Raw genomic sequence first — 9,706 nt, 5'->3', positions numbered from 1 at the left:
GGCCAAGGTAGGAGAAAGCCAAAAAGGCTAACTAGTGGAGTGATGAGATGATTAAGCAATTTTACCAGTGATTGTAGTACTGGACCAGCCATCCTACAGGCAGAGTTTATAATCCTACCATGAGGTTATCAGGGATAGGCAGGAATGTGGGGTTGAGGTTACATTCGGATTAGCCATGATCTTATTGAATGGCGGAGCAGGCTCAAGGGGCTGAGTGGCCTACTCCTGCCCCTAATTTGGATGTTCGTATGTTTGTTTATAAGTGAATTCAATAAATGTTGTAAATTTGTGGGCTGAGAGCAGAAAATTATGATTTAAAAAGCTAATGTATTGTCATAAAAGCCCAACTTGAGTACTGATGTCCTTTCAGGTTGGTAGTCTCTCACCCCAACTCGTCTGGCCTACATGTTTCTTAATGTCTTCTGGGTAACCACTGACAAGTAATAAGGGCTGCTTGCCAGTCACCCATGTCCCAGTAATAAATAAATGTTAAAATGGGGAGATTTGGGGAGGTGGAATGAAAGAGCAAGCAACTAATGAAACTCATGTTGATGTGCTGATGAAGGATAATTCGCCTTTCAAAAAGATGACTGAAAGGGCGCTCCATTGGTATAAACAAGGCTGTAAACAGTACAGAAAAGATAACATCCTTTATTTCTTCTGCTTGGTAAGAGTGTTACTTTTTTCTATCCCTTTCACAATTAATTTAGCTCCTTCCTTTGTAGTAAAACCACAGAATGGAACTTTTCATAAAACAATGAACTTTTATTCACCTCTGTGTTACAGTAGTGTCTATGTTAGCGGAGCCTCTATGTGCCTTAGTATAACATGTCTGCATGCTTACAAGTACAGTGGGAGCGGGAGGGGTAAATATGTTCTCGCTTGCTGTGACCTACGTGGTTCATCAGGTGACAGGCCAGAAGCTGGGGAGAGCTGATGTTGAACGGTTCTCTCAGATTGGACTAGTCCTAATATCCCTTCACCTGTGATGGTAAGATCCATGAGGTTTTCCTGCTTTCAGAGGTACCTGTAGAAGTTGTCGGTCAGGGGCTGTTGCTATACAGACTCATGTTAACATTTTAGTCACTTGGCTTCTCTTGTGGTCACAGGCTGTGTTGAACAGTCTTCTCAAGACACACACAGCCACTTGTTGGGTAGAAAACTCATTTGCCAAAGCAATGCAAGTGTCAGGGGCTCCTGAATCCCTCCATGATGGATATCAATAATCCTTTATATTATAGTTTTGAATGTTGATCGGCCCACCACCAGCACAACAGGCATCATTCCAACCTTCCTATAACCTGTGGGCTGGAGTTAAGAACTTCTACAGGTTCCCTGTTTATTCAGCTTCTTTTGGAATGTAGGAAAACTTAAAAACTCCAGCATCAGGAGTCTCAGCAGGGACAGCTTATGCACAACAACTTCCTACTCTGCACTTTCAGCCTCCTAATTGGCCTCCATCTCCTCTGATCTTCTACCTGTACTATCATTGTGCTGTATAATAATTAATACTTCATTCTGTTCCTTTGTAACTGTAAATCCCAAGGCGTTGATGTACTGTGCCTCCCTGATGCTGTCTGTGTCCCACAGCATTCTGCAACACAATCTGTAAAAAAAAAGTGGAAGCTATATTAACCATTACAATCTCTGAATTCATCATTAGTAATAAGGCAGATAACTGATATTGCCCAAGGTGAGCATCGAACTGCTCATCTTAGCTGCTCCTCAAGTCAAGAGAATGCGTATATACCAACTGGTACGAGTCTCCCTCCCACCTCATTGACAGGAGCAGCTTACAGAGTCTCCGTATTGATGATACCAGAAGCCTTTACTCCAAGGTTGGAAGGAGCATTATTGTGGTAATGCTGCAATATCACCACCCAGTCTGTTGCTGTACGCCATCTTCTCCCTGCCAAGTTTCGGTAGACATTATTGGCAGGGTGTGTTCAGTAAGACTTTTGACAGGCTACCTAACTTTTCCTGCACTGTCATGGCCTGCAAACTGCACATGCTATGCGACCCTTTTGTCTCGAGCACCGTGACTTCCATTGTGACATCTTTATCTGTGTCCAGTGTGGCTTCCAATAATAACGTTTGGAATACTTTTAAATTATTGGATCAAACTGGTCATATGGCAAATGGTAAAGGCTTCAGCATTTGCAGTTCCATTTCTCTATTACCTCAGTGACTATCCTGCAGTTGGTGTTGCATTTCTGAATCACATCCTCCTATCCCTTTGGGTTTCTGAAGCAGATTAGATAGACTGTATTCCCCAGCCAAGGAGCCTAGAAGCAAACTTGGTTAATGGATCATATTCTACTCCCAATAAGGTCAACTTGTGTGACATGCTGGCCATTTAGAAAGAGGGTAAGAATTTCTACGATAAGGGGCAGATTTTGACTTTGTGTGATAATGAATCGTGATCTTGTTTTACATCGCTCCCACTTGGTAAGTCAACATCAATAAAAATCAGAAGCAATGCAAGATGTGCTTCCAACTCACTATCACTGGTTTTGCACTCAAAGTCAAGATATACCCAAGGCAGTTTATGGGTATGGAAAGCATTCATTTTCTGTGCACTCTGCTTTCTCCCCTGCACACCTATTTATATGGACTGGCGACTACACAGCTTGTCAACTGCTTGCAAACTGCCTGGATGAGCATGAGTGGAATTACACACTGATCACCCAGTTTCTGCAGGGCAATATGTATTGAATTTGTACAACATGCTTGTGATAGGAGCAAATGCAGGCAGTTTTACTGGCAGGGGATCCTCATTGAAAACAAGTCAGTAAAATTTAACAATAAGCTGTAAAGAGGTAAACCATAGATCATAGATTGTGTCTGGGTGACTGGCACCAGAAATGGAAAACGGGAATTTCACTGAGCATCCAACCCATTCTAGAAGCACTCAACACGCAATGGATGCGAAATCACCTCTGGCCAAGAGGAAAGAGGCCACAAAAGGCCAAAATGTATTTATATGCATATTCCAAGGGGCTTAGAAAAACTGGATTACACATAAAATCCAGAGACAGGCTTCTATTCATGTAGAAGTTTCAGGAATAAGCCCATCGTTGTCTCATTCTCTATAATTTGAGTGGGACAAGCTGTTCTAATAAAATTCCTATTACATCCCTGTCCCTGCTCCTGATTTCTTTCCTTCCAGTTACAATATAAATAGAACATGAGTATCTGAATTTGTATATGGTGTCAGGTTGTGCTGGTAGCTATTTGCATCAAAAATCCTGCTATCTTTTGGTTGTTTGAACTTGAGTTTGTCACTGTCCAGACACTGCCTGTTGGATTCTGGTGGGACATTTAATGTGCAAAATAGGAAAGATGGTGACACACCAGTCCTGCCCCCTTCAGATCTGACGATCAATTGCGTTTCAGTGCTGTTTAATGTGAAACACATGTTGACTCAATCTGCACGCTGCTCTTGTACTGTAAATGAATGTGCCGCCAAGAACCAAAGTGTGCTTTGTTTCCTAACATCTGCCTTCTTCCTGTCAGTTGAACGAGTAGACAACATTGGGAATTGTATGTTGGGTTCAACTGTCCACAGAAATGAATGATTCGAGGGGACTGGATAGCACAATGGGTTGACACATTTCCCTTTTACTCTGGGTTCTGGGTTTGAATCCAGTCCAGATTAATGGGATGAAAGATACCTTTCCCATGTTGAAGGTAAGGACTCGAAATAATAGATATTGGGGCAGTCTCAATGCATTTCCAAATGAGTGCCGGTCCCTACTACAAATTTTCATTAGATATTCAACTCAGACCAGAGGTTGGCTGCAGTGGGTCAAAATCCTGTTGTGGTGGAGAATATATCTGCTTGACTGACCCAAGCCAACTGAACTTTATAATCTGCATCCGGACTATTCCTTACTTGGAGGAGGGAGAAAAAAGAAAATAAATGCTTGCATTTATAGAGCACCTGTCCTGACCTCAGGATGTCTCAAAATGTTTTACAGCCAATTAAGTACTTTGTGAAAAATTGTAATGCTGTAATGTAGGAAATGCAGCAGTTAATTTGCACACAGCAAGGTCCTATAAAACAGCAACGTGGGCCTGTGCTGGAAATATTGATGCTGGTACTGGATACCAAAAGTAGCACTGTACATTGTCCCAACCTGTTTAGACAAACGGTATTTTAAAAAAAAATATTATTTTTACCAATTTCTTATTTTTAAAGTAGCAGGCAAGTGCAATGTTCCAATGCTCCCTGAGGAGCTGTGCTCAAAGGGAGTACACAGCGAACACAGGGCAACCAAACTGTCACACTGGCTTTTCAACTTGTGCTCCCTGGATTGAACTTAGTTTCTTTCCAATTTTTTTTTCTCTCTGCATGTCTTTCCCTTGTTCATCCCTTCTTCCCTTTCCATTGCAGCTTCCCTCCTGCTTCAAGAGAGCAGTTGTACAAAGCTCCCCCCTAGCTCACAGTGTTTGCTGCTCATTGTCCAATCCAGAGAAAGGTCTTTTAAATGTTAGCAAAAGGGGGTTGAGTTAAGTCCCGTCAAGAGCTGAAAATGGGAGCTGTGAAAGCTCTTGCATATTTACCACAGAGAGCTGTAATATTCTCTCCAAGTTAACCTGCTCTTAAGCTGATGATCAGCCCCGTTTAAAACTCTTGAGATGCAATGACGGAAAAGACTTCTCATTCATATAATGGATAGCGCAGCCGCTCGAAATACCTCAAACTCCTTCACATGATGTAGTGTGTTATGATTGAAAACGTGGCAATCAATGTTCCCGCTAAGTTGTGTGGGATATGCAGCCATGCAGCAGCCTGGAAGGTACCATGCAGGCTTTGCACTGCGTTAAATATTGTGGAAGGATTCTTCCTGGTCTCATGGTGGTGGGCTTGAAGGAAAAGCTTGGAGGAAATTCAGATCTCCTGGTGTCGGGTCAGTGGTCTGATGCCTTCTCGCCTCTGGAGGATGGGTCAATACTGGAAGACGCAACTCACCAGGCAGTGGCTAGTAGTCAATCTGAATAATTAACTGCCCATTTTTAGACTGATTGGGAAACGCTGCTGGGATTTTGCTGGCAGCCCCCCCACTGAGGGCCAAGACCAGTAGGTGACTGGAGAGGGCTGGTTAGGGGGGCCCGCGAGCCTCATTCGGTTCACCACCCACACCAACACCCCCACCTCCCCACCCCTCCATAAGGTTGCCAACTGTGATTAAATGTATTCCTGGAGGTTTCATCACATGACTTGCCCCAAGCTCCAGCCATTAGTCAGCAACCCACCAATGTGTGTGTCACACTGTCTTCCCACGCCAATTGGAAAACAAAATGACTCATTAGCCAAATGGAAGATATTTGACTGTCAGCTGAACAGCCACTCCCCCCCCCCACCCCACCCCCACCTCCCCACCACCATTTTCAATAGTTTTACATCTGGTAAAGCGAAATGTTCAAACAAAAATTTTTTAAAAGCTATCTTTTTTAATGTCCCTATGATTTTTCTCCAGGGTTGCACACAGCAGTGTCCTGGAGATTGATCTTCAATTCTGGAGACTCCAGGCCAACCCTGGAGGGTTGGAAACCCCCCCACCATCTGTGGGCCACAACTGTGGCCACCGGTTCTCCTGTGGCATGGTTTCCCCTCCATCCGTTGACCTGGCAGCTAAGGCCAGAGTTTATTTTTATTAAATTTAAACCTCTCCAGAGGGCACCTCAAGATGGAAGCTCCCCTCTCAGTCCTTGTCCTGCAGCACCCACTTTAGCCTGTGGGCCTGCTGCCCCTTCAGCCTCAGGGACCTGCCCGCCTTCCTGAATTGAGGGGGCTGACCTGGAGGTGGCCTCTTAATTGGCTGCCTCTGGGAAGATCGCCCAGGCTTGAGCGCTGACAGCACACACGGGGTCTGGCTGTGGAAACGGTCCCACTCCTCGGTTACTTTTAAAGGGGACAAGATACTGCCCCATGTGTGCAGCTATGCAAAAAAAAAATATTGGTGCTATACATTGACAAGATGGCTGCGTGTAACAACAACATTTTACAGGAAACATTAATGGGAGCCAGTTTTTACACAGCGAGATCCAAATTAAAAGGATAGAACTTCCTGCTCTTATTTACATTGTGCTATTTGATTTTCATAACCTCCACTTAATGTACTGGATCAGCCAGGAGCCCCTCAGTGTAGCATGTACTCCAAAGGACAGCAGTTCTGACAAGGCAGACCTCTCTTAGTGCAGCTCTGAAGTATCGATAATTTTGCAATAATCTTCCATTGCATTTCATCATTTCCCCATCAGCATTCCAAAAGAGATAACAGCCATAAGGAATGCAAGATTTGTGAAATAAAAGCAGAAAATGCGACAAAGTCTCAGCAGCCCTGACAGCACCTGTAGAGAGGGAAAGAGAGTCCATGGGCAGAATTTTACGGCAGTGGGATTTTACGTTCCCGTTGAAGCCAATGAAGTTTAGAATGTCTCACCGCATTTTACGGCCCCGTCCCCGCCAAAATGGGGCCATAAAATTCTGCCCAACGTTTCGAGTCCAGTACAACTCTTCTTCAGAACTCAATTTGGATCCGAAGAAGAGTCATATTGGACTCGAGACATTAACAGTTCCTCTCTCCACAGACGCTGCCAGACCAGAGATTTTCCAGCATTTTCTGTTTTTATTTCAGGTTTCCAGCATCCGCAGGGTTTTGCTTTAACGTAAGGTTTGTGAAAACTCATTCAATGAACCTGAGGGTCAATACTCACAGAAACAACTTGTTTGCTTTTTTTTTTAAAGCAATTATATAGCAGATTGAGCTAAACGTTCACCTGGTTGCTCACAGCAGCAATAATGTAAATGTGTTTCTGAAGATTTCCTCTGTGCAGTACTTCTAGAGAGATTGTAAATTTTGCCATTTTGGTAAATTATTGTATCTGTATGGCCATGACATTTTTTAACAGAACTGCTACTGGGCGACTGTTTTGCGGAACACCTGCGGTCTGTCTGCAAGAAAGACCCAAACCTCCCTGTCGCTTGCCATTTTAACACGCCACCCTGTTCTCTTGCCCACATGTCTGTCCTTGGCTTGCTGCATTGTTCCAGTGAAGCCCAACGCAAACTGGAGGAACAGCACCTCATCTTCCGACTGGGCACTTTACAGCCTTCCGGGCTGAATATTGAATTCAACAACTTTAGATCTTAAACTCCCCCTCCCCCCATCCCCACCCCGTTTCTACCCCCCCCCCCCACTTTTTTTTTCAATAATTTATATAGATTCTTCTTTCCCCACCTATTTCCATTATTTTTAAATCTAAAACTAAAACCTTGTTAGTCTGTCCACCCCACCCCCACTAGAGCTGTACTTTGAATATCCTGTCTTCCATTCTTAATTAGCACTTTTCTTAGACAAATATCATCACCTTCAACACCTCTTTGACCCTTTTGTCTGTGACATCTTTTGATTATCTGCTCATCTCCACAATCACCACACCCTCAATGTCTCTCTCCACCCCCCCCCACCCCCCCGCCCCCCCCCCCCCCCCCCCTTAAACCAGTTTATATTTCTCCCTTCTCCTAACTATGCTTCAGTTCTGCCGAAGGGCCATGAAGGCTCGAAACGTTAACTGATTTCTTCTCCGCCGATGCTGCCAGACCTGCTGAGTTTTTCCAGGTAATTCTGTTTTTGTTTTGGATTTCCAGCATCCGCAGTAGCTTTTAGCTTTTTGTTTTTATATCTGCTACTAATGTTGCCACACTTTCATGGCAAAAATGCAAATAAAATTACCTGCTAATCTTGTCCTCTGTGGTACCTTCCCCCAGGTTGTCCTAAACCTTGGCCTATAATATGCACTTTGCTCTGGATTTATGCTGTAATATTCACTCAAGTTCCAGTGTATCTGCAAAATAAATTATTCTTTTCTTTTCAACTTATTTTTTCTTGACTTCTCCAGTTAACTATGAGTTGCCAGATATCTGCAAATGCTAATTCTCTGTGACTAACCTCTGTAATGTATCTGAGAACAGCTCAAGGTGATTCATTCTCACTGTTACCCAACCCTGTTTGAGAATACCCAATTTTTGCCCAACCCTGTTTGAGAATACCCAATTTTTGCCCAACCCTGTTTGAGAATACCCAATTTTGCTCCACACATCCATGACAACTAGGTTAGAAATTTACGTAAAAGGTTACGTGAAACATTATACATCTGAGACTTATCCAGCTCTAGCCCAGCTTTAGTTTAGAATTGATCTTGTACAGATATGATCATCAAAACCTCAACAAATTATTGGAGGCTGAAGATCATTAGAAAGGACTCCACATGTCAGGTAGTTAAGATAGGTAATGTTTTAATGTTTCAGATGAATAAATTGAAATTGCACTGTGTATTATTAACAATGAATGGGATGACGTGTTCGATGACATTTCTTTGCCAATTGATTTAAGGACGGTGATAATCCTTAAACAAATTTGTGCCTTCACTAAAGTGGAATTTCATGATGCATTTGTCATTAGTGTCATACAATATGATTTGAACCCAATAGTATTTCTTTTCCAGGAATTTGATTTTATGTTTCAGGTGTCCAGAAACAACAAAGTTATAACTTCTATTTAGCTCACCAACCATATTATTCCAAGAAGTTGCAACTACGTATCACACAATACTGCACAGTTCATAGAACAATAGAAATGTAAAGCACAGAAAGAGGCCATCTGGCCCATCGTAGCCTTGCTGGCTCTTCGAAAGAGCAGCCATGCATGGTCCAAATCCCCATGTTGTTTGTCCATAACCCTGTAGGTTCTTCATTCTCAAATGCCCGTCTCAAATTTCTTTTCCAAATTATTTATGGAATCAGCTTCCACCACCATTTTGAAGTAGAGCATTCTAGATCCCAGAGTCTGTATGATTCTGACTGAAGGAAAACAATTCTCCTCCTCACCCTTCCAGATTTTCTGTCATTGATTTTTAAATCTATAGCCTCTGGTTACTGACTTACTCACAAGAGGAAATAGTTTTTCTCCATTATGTAATCTCTTAACCCTCTCTATTACCGCTGCTAACTTTTCCAACTTCTTCTCATAACAGAAGTCCTTCATCCCAGCTAACACCTGTAAATCTCCACTGTACCCTTTCTGAGGCCTTTACTTCTTTTGTGAAGTGTGGCGCACAGATTTGTCCACAATACTCCCGCTGAGACCTAACCAGTGATTTATACATTTCTAGCAATGATCTCTCTGCTTTTAAATTCAATTCCTCTGTTTATAAGCCCGAGTAACCCATGTGTTTTTTCAACCACGTTATCAACTTGCCCTTTAAGAATTAGTGTATATGAACACCAAGGCGTCTCAGCTCATCTACACCTTTCAAAAGCGTGCCATTTATAGTTTACTGTCTTTCCATATTAACCTGTCCAAAGTGCAACACTTCACACTTCTGCACATTGAACTTCATCTGCTATGCTGCTGCCCATTTCACCAACCTGAAGCCAATAGCTATCCTCATCATGATAGGAAACTTTGTCAAGTTTCATACCATCTGCAAACTTTATAATGCTTCTCCCAACACCCAAGTCTAGGTTGTTTCTTTTATATATTTGTTCATGGGATGTGGGCATCACTGGCTAGGCCAGCATTTATTGCCCACCCCCAATTATTTATAAAAGCTGAAAAGAGTAATGGACCCAAACCTAACCCATGGAGAGCACCACTGCCAGCCCCTGCCACCTACCAGGTTTGCTCGCTAGCTCTCA

At 42.9% G+C, this 9,706-nt stretch overlaps 1 long non-coding RNA gene across 1 annotated transcript; it reads right to left on the bottom strand.

Moving 5' to 3' along the window:
- Nucleotides 1-671: 671 nt before the first annotated feature.
- LOC144684364 (uncharacterized) lies at nucleotides 672-7,854 on the bottom strand. Its single transcript, XR_013577491.1, has 3 exons — nucleotides 7,743-7,854; nucleotides 1,430-1,606; nucleotides 672-892 (listed from the first exon to the last, which is right to left on the bottom strand). It is a non-coding gene; the product is annotated as an uncharacterized LOC144684364 (long non-coding RNA).
- Nucleotides 7,855-9,706: the final 1,852 nt, after the last annotated feature.

This window comes from Cetorhinus maximus, chromosome 9 (assembly GCF_964194155.1).
Source record: "Cetorhinus maximus chromosome 9, sCetMax3.hap1.1, whole genome shotgun sequence".
NCBI classification, from domain to species: Eukaryota; Metazoa; Chordata; class Chondrichthyes; order Lamniformes; family Cetorhinidae; genus Cetorhinus; species Cetorhinus maximus.
Note: the sequence above shows the minus strand (reverse complement) of the source record. Positions and strands in the feature narration are given on the sequence as shown.